Genomic DNA, 6,000 nt, shown 5'->3' with positions numbered 1-6,000 from the left:
TCTCTCTCTCTCTCTCTCTCTCTCTCTCTCTCTCCTCTCTCTCACACACACACACACAAATATGCACACATTAAATAAATCCCATTTACCCCCCCCATAGCCTCCAAGATCAAACATAAAATCTGATGCTGGGCTTTTAAAGTCCTTCATAACCCAGGTTTTTCCCACTTTCCAGTCTTTTTACACCTTACTATTCCATGTATTCTCTCTTCTAGTGATTGGCCTCCTTGTTCTTTGCACAAGATATTTCTTTGTCCAGTTCCATGTATTTTCACTGACTGTCCCCCATGCTTGGAATGCTGTCTGCCCCACCCCCAACTTTGCCTCCTGGCTTCTCTGATTTCCTTCAAATCTCAGCTAAAATCTCACATTCTGTAAGCAGCCTTAATACCAGTATAAGTGAGATCTGGGTTTTGCCCTCTGCTTAGTGGCTTTAGGCCCAGTTCTGACACTCTTCTGATCCCTTGGCATTCTGTCACTCAGCTGCCACTTCTGTAGGTGTCATCTGCTTCCCAATATTACTGATAACACTTTACCTCTTTGGCATCATGTGAATTCTCAGAATGAGACCATCCTTTCCAATATCTCTCTGAACCAGTCAGCACAATTCTGCCCCTGTTGTGAGTCAGTTTTAGGACTGCTTAGGCAGTTGTCAGGAAGCCTCATGATGCTTTTCTCAAGCAAGATGTGCAGCCTTTACCTCTGAGCAAATTATTGTAAATGAACTCCACTTACCAATCCCCTACTTCTGAATATACACAGTGTGTGTGTGTGTGTGTGTGTGTGTGACATCTATTCATACAGATTGGATGAGATGGCACCTGAAGCTTCTTCCACCTATAAGACTCTTCATTTGTAATATTAACCAATTATATACAACATGTCATATTATTTATAAGACCCAGGAAGGCATTTGGATAGAAAACTATCCTTTGAAGTCAGTACAAACTGGATTCAAGTGGAGTCAATAACACATCTTGACTGTGTGACCCTAGGCAAATCACTCAACCTCTGAGTATCCCAGATAACCCTCAGAGTATAAATTAAATACCAATCTGTATTGGTAAAGGGAATTTCCTTATTGGTAATTCTCTATAACACAAAATTAACAATTCTTATCCCTTCAAAAATGGTTTCTAGGAATGTAGGCTGAGCCTTGCTTTTATTTTTTTAATGTTAGGGGAATGGCACAAAACATACATGCAATATGGGAGTCATTTCACATGTACAGAAACAAAAAAAAATCCCTTTTAGAAATATTGCCGCCTCGGCCCCATATATAGAGTTCTAGCAGTCATTTTACATGAGGTTTAGAGTAGACGTCCATTTGTATATGTGTGCACACTTATAGCCAAGTAAACAATAGTAACATTTATTTGCTATTATAGAACACTAACATTATATATGTGTGTGTGTGTATATATATATAGAACATTAAGTGCGAGAGGTGAGCAAGAAGATATCACTTTTTTTTATAGAAAGTGGCCACAGCATAAGTTGGTCAAACCACCATGAGTTTTGAAATATGTCCCTTTAACCTTCATTTTCAATTCACTTCCAATGCAGCAGGTAAGTCTAAATTAAGAAGGAAAAAATGATTCTCTGATCATTATCATTAAATATTTTCATGTACTATGAGTTAGGCACATGAAGACACAGAAATTAAAGAACAAGGAAGTAATTTATTTAAAAAAATTACTCAGAGAAAAAGGATAAAGCAATAAAGAGAGAGATGGGGGAAGAAAGGGATGGGGAAAAGGAGAAACAGAAGGAAGGGTAAAGGAATGGAGACAGAACTAGGGTATGAAATAAAATGGGATAGGAAAAGAGGAGGAAAGTGGGGAAGAGGGAGAGAAGAGAAGAAAGAGGAGCCACAGAGATGAGGGAAAGAGAAAAGAGGCAGATAGAAAGGAAACAAAGGAGAAAGACAAAGAAGGACAAAGAGTGGGAAGGGAAGGGAGGGGGGTTGGGGCAGTAAGTAGCTCTGGCCCTGACCCAAGTCATATAAATTACTATAGGAACTGAGGCGGGAGAACTCCAAAACCAATAAACAAAAGAAACAGCTGACCCAGAATGTAAACTGTCAGTGCTCTCAGATGACTAAGGGATAAGTGAACTGTTTTCTATGCCATACACAGGGAAAGTGAAATTGCAAAGAAAACAAATGTGAGTAAAACACATTGTAGTCTATACGTTGTGAAAAAGGAAATATAAGAGGAGAAAAGACTTGTTCAAGTGATTATCCTCCACCATACTGTAGGCTTTAATAAAACTGTATGAACCTGATGCTGTCCAGTCTCTATCAGTTTACTCATGATATTATCCATGATTGGATATCCTCCCTTATGGTCTTCTACTTTTTGATTCCTAGATATCTTTTCAAGTTCAATTTGGGAGAGAGAAGGGAAAAGAGAGAAGGGAAGACAGAGTGGAGAAGAGAAGGGAGAGATAGGGAGAGGGAGATAAGAGGAAGACATGGGGGGAGAGGAGGGGAGGCAAGGAGAGATGGAGAGAGAAGGAGGAAAATCAAGACAGAGGAGAAAGAATATTCAGGGGGGAAAAAGGTAGGTTTGGTCAATAGTGACCATATGCTGCAGAGAGATAAGAAAGGATAAGGACTGAGGAAAAAAAAACTATCAGATTTGGAAATTTAAAAGACCATTGGTAGCTTTACAGAGAGCAGTCATACTTCAGATGGATTTAGGACCAAATAAAGAGAGAACAAGCAGAAATAGTGAATTTGAGTTCAATCTGCTTTTAAAATTTTAGCAGGAGAACTCAGAAGATAATAGCAATATACACACATGTTGTGTACTTGAGTTTGCTGGGAGAAGAGACATTTTTTTTTTCTGGAATTCAAGTGGGGAGATAGTGTTAAGTTTATTTTTTTGGTTGTTTGTTTTATTGTCAATAATATGTGTCCAAAGTTAGGAAAAGTAAAATCACGAATAAAGGTTCAGATTTTTATCACATGTCCATAATCTTGTCCTAACCTACATTTCAAGCCTTGTCTCCAGCAAAAACCTAACATGTCTCCCTTGATAGAAGGTAAGCAGGAGAGCAGAAACTATTTTTTGTCTTTTTACCCTCAGAACCTGGCACAGTGCTGGACACATAGTGGTCCCATAATAAATACCTCCGTTCTATTCATCAAATTAATCTAATCCCCCTTCCCTGAAAATATCCATAAGGTTTTTCTGTATCTGTGATTCTATTCATTCCTAATGTTTTGCTCTTCCCTACCCACCCAACCAAAGAAAGAAATCCTTTATCCCCCTCTAGGCTTAATCCAAATCTTCCTAACCCTTAAGAGTAGGGGACACTAAGTGTAATTGATAGTCAGGAAGACCTGGATTCAAGTGCTGCCTCTGACACATACTGGCTGCATAACCCTCAGCACATTACATCACCTCTTTTCACCCAAACCACTCTCTAAGATTAGAAATTGAAAGAAGATGTTGATCTGAATTGATAGAAAAACTTCATCCTGTATTGATGAAATCACAGACTTGGTAAAAGAAAAAAAAATATTTGAAGTTAAGTTATTTTTAGCAGAGTTTCATCAAAGTCTTTTCAGCTAGTCTTACTTTTGGGGGGTGAGGGTTGATGGGAATATAGTGATATAGGCATACGCAGTGAGGCAGAGTCAGGCCTATTTGAACCTCTGGATCAAAATGTTAGCTATGGATGTGTCATTGGCAACTAGAAAGAGGTTTCCAGGAAAAAAACATCGGAGGGACCTCTGCATGAGCCTGTGTTCTTCACTACTTTAATCAATTACTCCTCTGACTATGACTAATACGGACAAAAAGCTTTCAAGTTTTCAAAGTAATACATATATGTATATATGTGTGTATATGTATGTGTGGATATGAGTGTATATGTATATTGTGTATATATATATTATATATATATATACACATGTGTGTATGCATTGGGGTATTAAGGATATTTGTATATGTGTATGTCTTTATGTATGTGTATTATAGGTTTATATGTATTGTCCATGTGTTTATGTATGGGTATATTAATATACCTACATGTGATATAATTTATGTTAATAATAATATATCAGGGACTTAATATATGATTGTATATAATATGTGATATCATATATAATTTTATATACGTGTGTGTAAAATCATGTATCATCTTTAAAACATCCTTGTGCATTATGAACCATATATAAGCAATTTTATCCCCATTTTTATGTCAGAAAACTGAGGCTCAGAAAGGTTAAGTAATATAGCCATTGTCACCTAGAATCATAGTTAGGTTTTGGAACCAGGTCTTCCTGACCATGGTCTAACATTTTATCTGCTATTGACTGATGACACAAAATGGGAAGTGATACCTAATATATCAGATGGCAGTCACAACCTCTCTAAGCATGAGTTTGTTAAAATCTGGGTTTTTTGTTTTGTTTTGTTTTGTTTTGTTTTGCTTTGTTTTGTTTTTTTGTCTGTGAGTGAAAGCACGGGGTAGTTGATCAAAAGCTGGATTTGCAGTTAGGAAGACATGGCTTAAGTTTCCACTCTGACAAATTCTAGTTAATTGTCCAAGGCAAGTCCTTTAACCACTGAATGCCCGCAGGCAGTTCCCAAAGACTATGAGATGTAAGGCCTGCCTCTATCCAAATTGACAGAGGGAACTTCTTCACCAGACGTTCACTATGCTGCTGAAATTTTAGGTCTGGTCCACCCTTTAAAAAAAATGTTTCTCTCCCATACCTGAACACTCTGCCTTACCTTGATGATCTATTGACCAGACACTTCCACAAGGAGGCCAAGCTGAAGACAAGCGCTACTATATTCTTGATTTATATCACATCCTTGCTTTAGAGGACAAAGTAAACCGACTTTTTTTCAGCCATTCAATGACTTAGAGGAGATTCATTTTGTCCCCAAACCAAATCTATAATAAGAGAGCCATTAGGCTGGACTCTTACACACAGTCTGTCTATTTTTTGCTGCTGGACTTTTTTTTTTTTTTCCTTCTCCCTTTCACCTCTTGGAAACCCTAGACCACCTCGAGGTTCCTTTCCCTTACCTGCATATATAAGATGTAACCTGGACACAGAATTGGCCTCAAAGTCTGGATTCAAGTCTAGGTTTTGACTCCTACTTGCTGGGTGGCCCTCAGGCAACTCACTTAACCTCTTAAGTGCACTAGGTCAGTTGCCAGAGGCAAGTGTAAGAAGACAAATTGTAAAGAAGGTGAGTTCTCTATGAATTCTAGCAGTTTCTTGGCTTGCATTTCATAATCTGTCTTGACTACAGTCATGTCCATGCCAGATAAGTGTAAAATTGGGGCAGCATTCTTTTCAAAAAGATTTATGGCTTTTCCTTTGCAAGCTGCAGGATTGAGAGGACAGTTGCCTTTTTCATTTGTGCACTGGAAGGAAGGGGATGATTTCCAAATACCTGGACTGTTCCCTTTAGGTTCCCTTTTCAGGTTGTCAAAATGTTAGAGAAATTTCCTCAATGGACGTATCTTGTATGACTGAAATTATAGCTCCAGCCCCATCGCTATCTGTATACATATCCTATTCCTTCAGTAAAATGCAAAGTCTATGAGGGCTAGGACAAGGTAGCACAGTGGATAGAGCTCTGGGTCCAGAGTCAGGAAGACCTGAGTTCAAATCCAGCCTCAGATAATTACTATCTATGTGATCCTAGGCTGGGTAAATCACTTAATCCTGATTGACTCAGTTTCCTGATCTGTAAAATGGGGATAATAATAGCATCTGTCCCTCACGTTGGTTGTGAGGATCAAATGAGCTAATAATTGTAAAGCACTTAGCACTGTGCATTACACATAGTAGATGTTATTTAAGTGTAACTTATTATTTTTATTATTATTATTTATCTGTAGTGCTAAGTACAGTGTTAAGCACAAAGTACCCCCTACTACCATCTCCCTCTCTCTCTCTCTCTCTCTCTCACACACACACACACACACATACACACACACAACAAAACCAGGAGAAAGAAATAGAGA

The sequence above is a fragment of the Vombatus ursinus genome, unplaced genomic scaffold, assembly GCF_900497805.2.
Source record: "Vombatus ursinus unplaced genomic scaffold, bare-nosed wombat genome assembly UNPS02014861.1, whole genome shotgun sequence".
Taxonomy (NCBI): Eukaryota; Metazoa; Chordata; class Mammalia; order Diprotodontia; family Vombatidae; genus Vombatus; species Vombatus ursinus.
Note: the sequence above shows the minus strand (reverse complement) of the source record.